This window comes from Monodelphis domestica, chromosome 1 (assembly GCF_027887165.1).
Source record: "Monodelphis domestica isolate mMonDom1 chromosome 1, mMonDom1.pri, whole genome shotgun sequence".
In the NCBI taxonomy this organism is placed as follows: Eukaryota; Metazoa; Chordata; class Mammalia; order Didelphimorphia; family Didelphidae; genus Monodelphis; species Monodelphis domestica.
Window position 1 is genome coordinate 95,159,252 of NC_077227.1, and position 14,158 is coordinate 95,173,409.

At 37.0% G+C, this 14,158-nt stretch overlaps 1 pseudogene; it reads left to right on the top strand.

The window, feature by feature from the left end:
* Window positions 1–273: 273 nt before the first annotated feature.
* LOC103096074 (prolactin-releasing peptide receptor-like) lies at window positions 274–12,887 on the top strand (annotated as a pseudogene).
* Window positions 12,888–14,158: the final 1,271 nt, after the last annotated feature.

The following is a 14,158-nucleotide window of genomic DNA, read 5'->3' on the forward strand; positions in this document are numbered from 1 at the left end:
CACAATTTTCTCTGCAATAAATGTACTTCTAAAAACCTTTTACTTATTATAGCTTTCCTACAGTTTGTCAAGTGGTTCTTAATATACCAATTTTAATAAGAGGAAAGTCAACTGAAACTGTCTGCTTTGGCCTTGAACTGCAACATTAAAGCATGTGTACACATCAGGCAACATTTGAAAATTGTGTTCTCTTATGTGCTATTTCTATATGGGAGGTTTTGATCCTTTGCTGCAAGTAGTACAAAAATGCAACATTAAAGAAATGCCTACATGGCTCGCAAAATTTAATTTTCTGCATTAAATTATGCATTTATAAAATTTTCTTTTTTTTACTCTAAAACCCTAATCTTCATCTTAGAGTCAATCCTATGTATTGGTTCCAAGGAAGAAGAGTGGTAAGGGGAGCCAAGATGGAGTAGTAACCAGGGCAGCAGCACCTGTTTCACCATGGAAATCCCCTCTGACCAAGAGGAAAATATCATCACCAAACAAATACAGGAGTGAAAGAACCAACAGAGACAGAGGGAAACAACCATCAAAAAAAGAAAAACCCAAAAGGTAGGCAGAGATCATCTGGGGAACTGAGGTGTGAGGGGAATGGACTAGCAGGAGGCATAGTAGCAAATGAAAAGAAAGCGAAGAGCAAACTACACACCCCACCACCCCATACATCTGCTCTCACAGGTTTCTTAATTTATGTCTAAGCTAAATCAGACCCTAAGAGCCTGCTGGGCAATTAGTGGTCCAAATCAACTAACACCCCTTTAAATTGCAAGCCTGAGGAGAAGTCTGGAGTCCTATGCCAAGGCAATCTGGGCTGAAGGGGGCCAATCAACTTTGTCCCAGAGAGAAGCCAGGAATCCCAGTCTGGGTTTGGGGTGAAGACATAATCCACGGTTTGGGGTGAGGACACAGTTCTCAGGGGAAGCCTCACTTTTTGGACCTTTTTGCCCAAAACTAGGTGTGGAGATCCAGGACAGGTAATCAAGGGTGTGCCTGATTGAATCAAGAACACCTTGAGAACAAAAATGTGATCCTAATCCTAGGGCTAGAATTTGATCGGCACCTCACCTGATCAAGTTCAGACTGAGATTAGAAGCTTACACCCAAGTCTGAGGAAAGTCTTTATGCTATCAGCATTTCAAAGGTCAATTGAATCAGCATGGGGAGGGGAATCTCAGAGCTCTCAGTCCTCAGACCATCAGGTAAACTAGCAATAACCTAGAAAATAAACTGAAAATAGCATCAAGGAAGGACTGCAGTTTAAGAGGGTACCCCAACTCTCCAGAAAACAGAGCCTACCTATAATTAAGTAGGAAAAATGAGCAAACAATCAAAACAGCACTTAAATCTAATGACTTTTTATGGAGACAAAGAGAAAAGTGCAGACACAGAAGGGGATGGCAAAAATCAAAGGAAACACACCCAAAGTCAAAAAGAAAAATATGAATTTGACACAGATTCTGGAAGAACTCAAAAAAAGACTTCAAAATCCAATTATTAGAGGTAGAGGAAAAGTGAGGAAGAGAAATGAAAGTGATGCAAGAAGAAATGGGCCAAACAAAAACTGACAGAGGAAAACCTAGTCATACAAATCAGAATTGACCAACTAGAAACTAATGATTTCATGAGAAATCAAAAAACAATAAAGCTGAATCAAAGGATGAAAAAACAGAGGAAAACATAAAATATCTTATTGAAAAAAATAATTGACTTAGAAAACAGGTCTAGGAGAGACAATCTGAGAATTATTGGATTACCTGAAAGCCATGATGAAGAAAAAACCTTGAATATCATACTACAAGAAATTATCAAAGAAGACTGCCAAGAAATTCTTCATCAAGAAAAGAAAATTGAAATTGAAAGAATTCACAGATTGCCTCCAGAAAGAAATCCTCCATTGACAACTTCCAGGAATGTAATAGCTAAATTTAAGAGCCAAGGAAAAATCAAGGAAAAATACTTCAGGTAGCCAGAAAGAAACCATTCAAATACCATGGAGCTACAATCAGGGTCACTTGGGACCTAGTGACTTCTATAAAGATAATTTTAAGGTTGTGATTTAAAATCTAGATTTAATTAGTCGCCAAGGGAAATCTCAAATAAAATACCCAAGTCAGTCTGGAAATTCATGGTAATTTAATTAATATAGAGGGAAGGAATTTAAGGAGAAGGAGGGAAGAGGATATAGGATTTCTCCTGCCTGGTCTGTGCCAGGGGGAGTTAAAAATCCTCACCTCTAGGTCTCTGAAGAAGATTAGAAGTTTCTAAGAAGATAAAGTTGTAAAGTAAAGGAGGGAAACTCAGCCAGAAACTCAACACCAAATTGTACAATAGCTTGTAGTCATGCTAAGATGCCAAAAGGCTCAGCACGCTGCCACCAGCCAACTCTCTGCCGCCAGAAATGTGCCAAAGAGAGGAAGTGAGCCAAATATATAGACCTTTCACTCTTGTGTCTCCTCCTCTAAATGCCCATTCTTTTTAGTTCTCATCTTCTTTGATTTGGTTGTATCTTTAGTTACTTAACACTTCTTTGCTAAGTTCGCCTTTTGTGAGTTACTTAACCTTTTTGTGATTAATTTGACCTTTATAGTTACGTAACACCTTTTGTATTAAGATCTTAAGAGAGACTCAGCTTAAAGTTCTAGCTTCACTATAAGTTAAGAGTTAAGTACCTTCATTGTTAAATCAGGAGATTACAACTTTATCTTCCCCTAAAGTATGCTCTAAGTAAGGTGGACTAATTTAGACTTCCCAAGACATTCCTGATTTTTGTTAAACTAAGTATGTTCATTGTTACAATCAGGAAATAGCTAAGTCCAGTCTTCACACTTCTATATTAAAGGATCAGAACGTATGGACTATGATATTCAGAAAGGTGAAAGTTTTGGGTTTGCAACCCAGAGTCATCTATCCAGCAAAACTTATTATACTCTTTCAAGGGAAAAAATGGGCATTCAGTAAGATAGAAGATTTTCAAGCATTCCTGAAGAATAAGCCAGACCTAAACAAACAAATTTGAAGGCTAAATATGAGACACAAGAGAAGTCCAGAAAGGTAAATAAGAGAAAATTTAAGGAACTTATTATGATAAAAATGTCTATATGTCTACATGGAAAGAGGATTTCTATAAGTCTCAAAAATTACTCTCAGTCATAGAGAAGATAGAAGGAATTTACTCAGAAATAGGGTGGAAAAGTAAGCTGATTATTATAATATGATGTATATGATGATATAATATATATGTAAATGTGAGGATATAGAATGATATGTATGTATGATATGATATGTATGCATATGAATGATATGAAAAAATCAATCAAGGGCTGAAAGAGAGAGTTGCACTGAGAGAAAAGGGAAGGGAGACATATAATGGGTTAAATTATATAACATTAAGAGGAGAGAAAAATCAATACGGGGGGGGGGGATAAGGGTGGTGATGGACAATGCTTAAACTTTACTCTCTTTGTAACTGTCTCAGAGAAGGAAAAATGAATGTGTTTAGTGGGGCATAGAATTCTATCTTACCCTACAGAGCAGTAGAAGGAAAACAAGACAAGGGAAGGGAGGGTAATAGGAGGGAGGGGGAACTGGGAGGGTGACAAAAAGCAAAATACTGGTGAGAAGGAATAGAGTGAAAGGGTATAGAGCAGAATCTAAAGGGGATAATAAGATAATAAGTTAGTAATCATAACCCTTAATGTGAATGTGATGAATTCACCAATTAAATGAAAGCAGAAAGCAGAGTGGATTAAAAGCCAGAATCCTACTATATGTTGTTTATAAGAAACAACTTTGAGGCAGGGTGACACACACAGATTTAAGGTAAAAGGCTGGAGCAGAATATAGTGTGCATCATCTAAAGTAAAAAAAGCAGGAGTAGCAATCGTGATACCAGACAAAGCCAAAATAGAAATTGATCTGATTAAAAGAGATAAGGAAGGAAATTGCATTTTGTTAAAAAGGTACTATAAACAATGAAGCAATATCATTACTAAACATCTATGCACCAAATGGTATAGCATCTAGATTTCTAAAGGAAAAATTGAAGGAACTCAAGGAGGAAATAGATAGTAAGACCATACTAGTGGGGGATCTTAACTTTCCCTTCTCAGAACTAAATAAATCAAACCAAAAAAATAAATAACAAAGAAGTAAGGGAAATAAATGAAATGTTAGAAAAATTAGAGTTAATAAATATTGGGATAAAACTGAACAAGGATAAAAAGGAATATACCTTCTCAGTAGTACATGGTATATATACAAAGATTGACCATGTACTAGGGCATAGAAATATTACAAACAAATGCAGAAAAGCAGAAATAATAAATGCAACTTTCCAGATTATAATGCAATAAAAATTTTAATTAACAAGGGTCTATGGAAAAGCAAATTTTAAGTTAATTGGAAAATAAATAATCTAATTCTTCAAAACAGGTGGGTCAAATAAGAAATCATAGAAACAACTACAGACTTTATCATCATATCGAAAACCTATGACATACGGCAAAAACAGTACTCGGGAAAATTTATATCCCTGAGTGACTATACCAATAAAATAGAGAGAGAAGAGGTCAATGAATTGGGCTTGCAACTTAAAAAATTAGAAAAAATAACAAATTAAAAATCCCCAAATAAAAACTAAATTGGAAATCCTAAAAATTAAAGGAAAAATTAATCAAGTAAGACTAGGAGCTGATACTTTGAAAAAAAAACAAAATAGATAAATTACTGGTTAATCTAATGAGAAAAAAGAAAGAAGAAAATCAAATTAACAGTATCAAATATGAAAGGGGCAATCTCACCTTTAATGAAGAGGAAATTAAGGCAATTATTAAGAACTACTTTACTCAATTATATCTCAATAAATATGACAATTTAGGTGAAATGCATGAATATTTACAAAAATATAAATTGCCAGTATCATCTACAAAGGGGATAAATTAGAAGCATTCCCAATAAGATCAGGAGTGAAACAAGGATGCCCATTATCACCTCTATTATTTAACATTGTACTAGAAACACTAGCAGTAGCAATTATAGAAGAAAAAGAAATGTAAAGTATTCAAATAGGTAATGAGGGGACCAAGCTATCACTTTTTGCAGATGATATTATGGTCTATTTAAATATTCTTAGAGAATACACCAAAAAGCTAGTGGAAATAATCAACAACTTTAGCAAAATTGCAGGTTACAAAATAAACTCACATAAATCATCAGCATTTCTATATATTTCCAACACATCTCAGCAGCAAGGGTTAGAAAGAGAAATTCCATTTAAAATCACACTAGACATTATAAAATATAATAATAATATAAAATACTTAGGAATCTATCTGCTGAGACAAACACAGGAACTCTTTGAACACAATTACAAAACACTATCCACACGATTAAAACTAGATCTAAATAACTGGAAAAACATTAATTGCTCATGAGTAGGATGAGCTAATATAATAAAAATGGCAATTCTACCCAAACCAATTTACTTATTTAGTGCCATACCCATTAAACTACTAAGAAACTTTTTTTTTTACTGAATCAGAAAAAGCTGTAACAAAGTTCATTTGGAAGAACAAAACATCAAGACTATCAAGGGAAATATTGATGAAAAACAGTGAAGGAAGGAGGACTTGCAGTCCTAGATCTCAAACTATACTATAAAGCAGTAGTCATTAAACAATATGGTACTGGCTAAGAGACAGAAGGGAGGATCATGGAATAGACTTGGGGTAAGTCTAAAATAAACCCAAAGATCCCAGCTTTGGGACCAAAATCCACTATTTGAGAAAAACTATTGGGAAAATTGGAAGACAGTATAGGAGAGATTAGATTTAGATCAACATCTAATACCCTATACTGAGATAAACTCAGAATGGGTGAATTACTTGAATGTAAAGAAGGAAACTATAAGTAAATTAGGTGAACACAGAATAGTATTCTTGTCAGATCTCTGGGAATGGAAAGATTTTAAGACCAAGCAAGAGTTAGAAAAAATTACAAAATGTAAAATAAATAATTTTGATTACATTAAATTAAAATGTTTTGTACAAACAAAATCAATGCAACTAAAATTAGAAGGGAAGCAACAAATTGGGGGGAAATCTTCATAATAAAAAACTCTGACAAAGTTCTAATTACTCAAATTTATAAAGAGCTAAATCAATTGTACAAAAAATCAAGCCATTCCCCAATTGATAATTGAGCAAGGGACAGGAATAGGCGATTTTCAGATAAAGAAATCAAAACTATCAATAAACACATGAAAAAATGTCCTAAATCTCTTATAATCAGAGAAATGCAAATCAAAACAACTCTGAGGTATCACCTCACACCTAGAAGATTGGCTAACATGACAGCAAAGGAAAATAATGAATGCTGGAGGGGGTGTGGCAAAGTTGGGACATTAATGCATTGCTGGTGGAGTTGTGAATTGATCCAACCATTCTGGAGGGCAATTTGGAACTTTGCCCAAAGGGTGCTAAAAGACTGTCTGCCCTTTGACCCAGCCATAGCACTGCTGGGTTTGTACCCCAAAGAGATAATAAGGAAAAAGACATGTACATGAATATTCATAGCTGTGCTCTTTGTGGTGGCAAAGAATTGGAAAATGAGGGGATGCCCTTCAACTGAACAAATTGTGGTATCTGTTGGTGATGGAATAATATTGTGCTAAAAGGAATAATAAAGTGGAGGAATTCCATGGAGACTGGAACAACCTCCAGGAAGTGATACAGAGCAAAAGGAGCAGAACCAGGAGAACATTGAACTGGAGGAATTCCATGTGAACTGGAATGACCTCCAAGAATTGGTGCAGAATGAAAGGAGCAGAACCAGAAGAACATTGTACACAGAGACTGATACACCATGGTACAATCGAATGTAATGAATTTCTCTACTAGCAGCAATGCAATGATCCCGGACAATTCTGAAGGACTTATGAGAAAGAACACTATCCACATTCAGAGGAAGATTTATGGGAGTAGAAACACAGAATAAAAAATAACTGCTTGAATACATGGGTTGAGGGGATATGGTTGGGGAAATACTCTAAATAAAATTTTTTTAAAAGAATGGTAAGAGCTAGGCAATGGGGGTTAAATGACTTACTCATGGTTACACAGCTAGGAAGTGTCTGGGGCCAGATTTGAATCTAGGACCTCCCATCTCTAGGCCTGGCTTTCAATCCACTGAGTCACCCAGGTGCCCCCTAAATTTTTCTATTAAATATTGTGTCCCTAGCTATGCTTCCCCTTTGTGCTATGTTTTAGATTGCTTGACCTACCAGTAGTCTCAATTCTGACACTTCTTTGGGGAAGTTTAAGGGAAAAGTAATGGGAAAAAGATGAGGTTTGGTAAAAGGCTTTCATGTTCTTCCTGTGAACATTTTGGAGAGATTTGTATTAGACCATTGCACAGTTATGGCAATTCAGATCTGGTTAAGTAACTGAATCTGAATTAGTTATTGATGGGTCAATGTCAGCTTAGAAGGAGGTCTCTAGTGGAGTGTCCCAAGAATCTGTCTTTAGTTGTGCTATTTAACTTTAAAAAAAATCAGTTACTTGGACAAAACATAAATGGCACAATTATCTTACTTTTAGATGACATAAATACCTAGTATACTGGATAACAGAAAGGATTCAAAAATATCTTGATAGGTTGAGATATTGAGCCAAGGTACAAATAGAAAGTTTTATGCTTAGATTTTAAAAATCATTTTCACATGTTGAAGGTGAGGAAGGCATGACAACATAGTTTATCTAAAAAACAACTAGAAGTTGTGGAAAAGTACAAGTTCAATATGAATTAATAGTATAGTATGGCAGCCATAAAAACCCTGGGGTAACTTTGGGTTGCCTTAAAAGAAAAATAATATTCTGAACCAGGGAAATGATAAATTATCCTTTTGCACACTGGTATGGGGAGCTGGGGGGTACAATGGATAGTGTGTTGGGCCTAGAATTAGGGAGATTGAACTTCATGAGTTCAAATCTGGCCTCAGACAGTACCTAGGCATGTGACCTTTGGTAAGTCACTTACCTCAGTCTCAGTTCCTCATCTATAAAAGGAATTGGAAAATAAAATGGCAAACTACTCCAATATCTTTGCCAAGAAAACCCTAAGTAGAGTCACAGAGAATGGGACACAACTGAAATAGAACATATCTGTACAAAAACTTGCCTATTCAGAATTTATATGGAGCAATGGGTTAAGTTTTGGGAGGAAAGACATTGATAAACTAGGCACCATGAAGAGGAGGGGAATGACTGGTTATAAAATCATGCAAGTCATTTGAGGGAGAAGAGAGACATGATAGAAGTCTTTTGGTATGTAAGGGGCTGGCACGTATAAAAGTGATTAGAGTTGTTTCATTTGGTCCCAAAGAAAAAAAAATCAGAATGATGAATTGCAGGGGGAAAGATTTTTAGTTTCATCTACGATAAAAAGACCCTCCTAACAATCAGATCTTTTTGAAAGTAGAATTAGGAAGTTATAGACTTTACAAAAAAAAGCACAACAACAACAAAACCTTCAAGCAAAGATGTATGTCCATGAGAATAATGAGGAGGAAATTCTTGATCAAATACAATTTAGACAGGATCACTTTTGAAGTTTCTTTAAACCCTGAGGTTCTTGGAGTACAAAACTAAGAAGGCATAGTTTTGATCTGTTCTGGTGGGTTTCTCCATTTTGTAAGAGAGAGCTTTAGTCGAATCAATTCCAGTTTTGGGGAGAGAGGCAGACAGACAGAGACAGAGGCAGAGGCAGAGAGACAGACAGAGACAGAGATAGGGACAGGGACAGAAACAGAGACACACAAGCAGAGACACAGAGACTGACACAGAAAGAGATACACAGAGAGACAGAGACAAAGAATTTAGTATAGCTGGGTCGACTACATAAAATTCTTCCTTTCTCTGGCTCTTCTGCTATCTTTAGAAAAAAAGGCAAAACAACACTACCATTATCTCTTAATTTCCCATGATCCTCAACTACAAGGGCAGCAAATCTATCCTTTCAATTGTTCTGTATTCCAGGAGTATTTCTTCTTTTTACTTTTCAACATTGGTAAGATCTTGCCTGTAGCCTATGGTATTGACTGGAAAATAGCTGTGAACGAGATTGGCATTCCCCTTCTCGCCCTTTTTCTCCATGGGCAAGACTCCTTTGCTCCTCTGGCCAATATGCACAGCCAAGTTAGAAAAGGGCACCTCTCCCAGTCTCAGAGACTACTGGAACTCTGTGAGCTGTCCTTCGTGCTGAACCTCTTCTTGTAGCAACCCCCTCTCCCAGAGTACCTTTTTTAGGAGGGGAAACCGAAGCGGAAAAAGCAGGGTAGGGGTGGGGGAAAGAGTTGGCTGTGAGACCGGAATGAAGGAACGCATCTAGCCAAAATACCACCCCCGTGCACGGCAGTAACTCTTCATTGCAAGCTCTAAATATGAAATCACTACCGTAGACCAGTTAATTATTCTATTCCAAGTCAAAAACAGTAGAGTCCAAAAAGATTTGGTTTTGGTTTCGCTATCTCCCACTTTGTCTCCATCGTTTTCTTTCTCTCTACTGAGTCTTTCTTAGGTCCTAAATGGAGCCGGCAGAATTGGATTTTGAATTTAAATCCCTGCAATTTGACACTTTCTCTGATAATACAGGTGCTTCCTGTATCTATAAATACACACACACACACACACACACACACACACACACACATATTTTCAGATCCAGAGCAGTGCCAAAGGGGCAGAGAGAGCAGTCAAAAACACCTACAGCAGCAAGTTTTAAAACTTTTCTCTCTGGGGCTGTTTCAGTCCTACTCTTGTCTCTGTAACTTACTTCTTCCCTGAAGTGCCTACTTTCAAGGCAGGTTCCCCCTTCTTTATTATGCTTATGAATCTTGTTGCGCCATGGCCAGATGCATGCAAGTGCTCTTGACAACTCCAAAATGACAGAAGCAAAATGCAGAGAATGGGGAGGGAAGAAGGGTGGCGACTAGGAGACTCTCTCCCCTTCCATTCTCAAATGTCCAGCTTCCTTTAGTAAAATACTGGCTCTAGCTCAGCACCCTGGGAGACACTAGTAGTGAGGCTGCAATGATAGTAAAGAAACCAGGAACTGTACAGGTTTCCTGTACAATCGGACTGTAGGATGATTATCAGCAATGCAATGATGTCGGACAATCCTGAAAGACAGGTTGGGGAATGTTCTCCACCTTTAGAGAAAGAACTGTTGGAGTTGTCTTTCACATCAATGTAATTATGGTTTTATTTTGTGGCTTTAATTATTTATGAGTGTGCTCTTACAACAATGGCCAATATGGAAGCGTGTTTTGCATGACAGAAAAAAAAAAAAGAAACACAGTTGAGCAAACTTCTGTCCCACTAAAGACCAGTACTCTGGGCACTCAGGTCTAACACACCAGGCACAATCATGTTGCATGATCTGGGTCCATTTTGCCTCTCGTCAGGTGGTAAATGTTATAGGAATTAAATATGTGGTATGCATATTTGTAGTGGTATGTACTCAACCAACATTTATTAAATGCTGACTGTGGGTGGGTTCTGCCCTAGGAGTTGAGGAGATGCAGAAAAAAACCCCAACATGAAAGGTTCTCATTCCTCAAGAATTTTGTAGAAGATAAAGACAGACATAAATAGAATATAAATGAAAATACATGTGATAAACATGTTGAATGGATATAAAGTACTCTAAGACAAGGTAAAACAGAAATTTAATATAATATAATGTCATATATTAATAAAGAATGGAATATATGTATACAGTATATATATGCATATTTTGGGGGGAGAAAGTGGGGTGTGGAAGAATCTTCTCTATACATGAACATACACAGGTCTGACCTTTCTTTTTTCTCTTTAGACAACTATATATAGACTCAGTCTCCAATCCAATTCTCCTTGGAAGTCCTGGTCAACACATAGTTTGGAGACTTCAAGAATTACCCCAGCTAACCAGAACACAATGAGACCTGTGGAAATTTGAGTCAGGAGACTGGATCTTCAGTCTGGAGGCTGCAGATAGTATAACAGTTAAAAGGTGCATGCTGTGGTGATGCTAGTGAGACTGGTGGTTGTCTTCCCATATATGTGACTGCATGAGTGTACAAGAGAGGTACAATGTGACCAACTTTCTAATTGGTAATTTGGCTTTCTCTGATGTGTGTCCTTGACCTTGGTTTATGTCTTTGAGTCCCAGGGCTGAGTCTTTGGAGGCAACCTGTGCAGCTTGATCTTTCTGTAAGTAGTCACTGTCTACTTGACTATCTTTACCATGACTACCACAGCTGTGGACTAGTGCTTCCTGTCGGTGCACCCACTATACTGACACATTGCCCTGCACTTCAGTGCCCATATTACACTAGCTATCTGGGCACTATCTGCATGCCTGGCCCTTCCTGCAGCAGTGCACACCTACCATGTGGAGCAGAAGCTATATGGCATGAAGCTCTGTGAGAGGTTCTGGGGTTGTCAGGAATGTCAGAACCAGCTCTATGACTGTGGGCTGCTGCTGGTCATTTACCTACTCCTTTGCTGGTCATCCTGATGACTTATATATCTCATTCAAGCTCCAGAACATGGTTGTGCCAGATTGTGTTATCCAGAGACAAGCTGATTGAGTCAGGGCATAGCACCACAGGACCTTCTGCTTGCTGGTGGTTGGAATCTCACCCCTGATGCTATCAATCCATATGCATTTGTGTTGGCTTGCCATGACTTCTGCTTGTTAACAACCTTTTCACCTATACTTGGCTTCCTGATAGCTTTCACAAGTAGCTGAGTAGCATGCTGTACCTTTGGTCCTGAAAGATTGCACCGTATGCAGAGAACAAAACAATTAGTTTGGTTATCTAGGAAGCAGTTCTCCTTGACCCTGATATTCACAAACATTTGTTTTGAAGAGTTCCCTTCCCTTTGAAAGGCCAGAATGATGTCAATGCTAGGGAAAGAAAAACAGAGACTTGCTTGTTTTGTTCATATTTTTGGCCTGCCCAGATGTTGACTTTCAGGGTTGTGTGATTTATTGGGTTCTCTGTGTACTCTTCTTTAGAATGCTTGATGGAAGAGGAAAAGCATTTGTTTCTCCTTTTCTTTGTGAGTCCCCAAATAGAACAGGCAAATGCCACTCCCCCATTTCAGAAATAGTTACCTGGTATTTTAATTTCTTCTGTTCATTTCCATGGCTGCCAAAGAATAATAAAATTAAAAGAAAGGGATAGGGGATGGAGCTAGTATTTAAATGGAAAGTTTATAGATGGTAATGTTTCTTGGTATCTTCCTGGCTGAAGGTGGATCAACTTAGAAAATCACCTAATTGAGAAATAATTTCAAATCGGTTAGTCATTGTGAACTCATGTATTCTCAGTGATTACTGGAAAACCAGAAATTTAAAAGCCTCTAGCTTTGCAGTCAGTCCTTTGTATGCTAAAAGAGTTTTCATTTTTGTCACTTAGATTTCTACTTCACAAAATACAATCAAACTAGAAAGATAAAAAGGTCTCAGCCTCTTCCTTAATTGCGTCCCATCCCAAAGAAATATTAGTAAGGATCAAAATTAATCAGTGATGAAAAAGGAAGAAAGTTTCAGTTATTTAAGTAGAGTGAAACATCCTTTATAGACAAATAAAGACCTATCATATGTAGACATATGGTGCCTTGCTCATAATGAGAACTCAATACATTTCAATTGATTTGATATATACACACAGTATATGATATGTACTAGAATTCTCTCTCTACAATATTGCAATAAATCACAATCTATTGTCTGACATTCAGTGTTGGCTCTGTCAAGACAAATATGGAATACAGTGAACTTCTAACCCTATAACATGAACTAATAGAAGACATTTACTCAAGAACAGAATAGAAAACTCCAGTCACACAGACTGTGGAGATCAAATACTCAATTCCCTTAAAGGCCAAATAAACAAGTTAAAAATACTGACCAGGGATATGGCCTAAATAATGCTTAACCTAGTTTGCAGACTATACTGATTGGGAACCTGAAAAGTCCACTAGCCTGACAAATACTGGCCTCAAACATATATGCATGCTTGATAGTCACTGTAAATGTGCCTTAGGGAAAAGAGACTTGAGAGTTAATCTATAGTATGTGATACAGGCTGTCACATTGGCTCCTTGTTGAAGCTAAGGAACACACAAGGTCTCTTACATTATTTTGAAGCCATTTAGCAGATTACAATACTGTTAGTCAATAACAGAATATTAACTCAGCCTCTCTTTCCACCAAAGGCTTCTCTGTGGAAGAAAATAAAAGGATTTCAAGGTCGGAAATAATGATGACAATAAGGGAAACTAGAGATAGTATTCAAGATTTGTCTGGCAGTTGAAACCAGAGATCAGTATTCAGTATTTGCCTGGCACAGGACACATAGCCTTATTCTCTAGTGTTTTTACCAGAGACCTAGGGAAAGGAAGGAAAGTAAATGAAAGGGTAAGCTAGGAAAGGCACTGTTTGGATGATTCTAGAACTAGAAGATCCAATGCTTTCACAATCATAATGGTAGACCTAAATCTCTGAGTGGGGATGTTCTGGGGAGGTAGCAATTTTTGATTAAACTTGCCTCCTTTATTGTAAGATTTAACAGATGAAAAACATTTAAAAAATACTTTTCCTAATGGATCTCAGGAACACCTGTCTTGAAACTAGAGTTAAACCAGACAAACTAGGATTTAGGTAATTAGGGTTTGGATTCTGTACTGAGTCCTCCTGATAGCATGAATTAACTTGTCACACTTGATGGATGTTTCCATAGTGCTGAAACAGATGGTCCATCAACAGCACTTGAGGGAAATATGTACAAATGAGTTCATATGGAAACAAAGTCCTTGTATTAAACTGGAATATTTTAATTGTAAGCATGATATACACAATCTGAAAATAGTATTTAAAAACAAATTTATTCAAGCTTAAAACATCTCTTATACAATTACACACATGGATTCTTAATTCAGATGCTAGTACAAATTCAGATCAGAATGTAAAAAGGATTCTGTGGCAAGCAAAATTGAGAGCCACAAAAATGGTGACATTAGAAACCATAATTTCTTACTTTAATATTCTAGATTGCTTCTGAATCACTGGGATAAAGTTGAAGAGTTTAAGAATTGGACAAGGA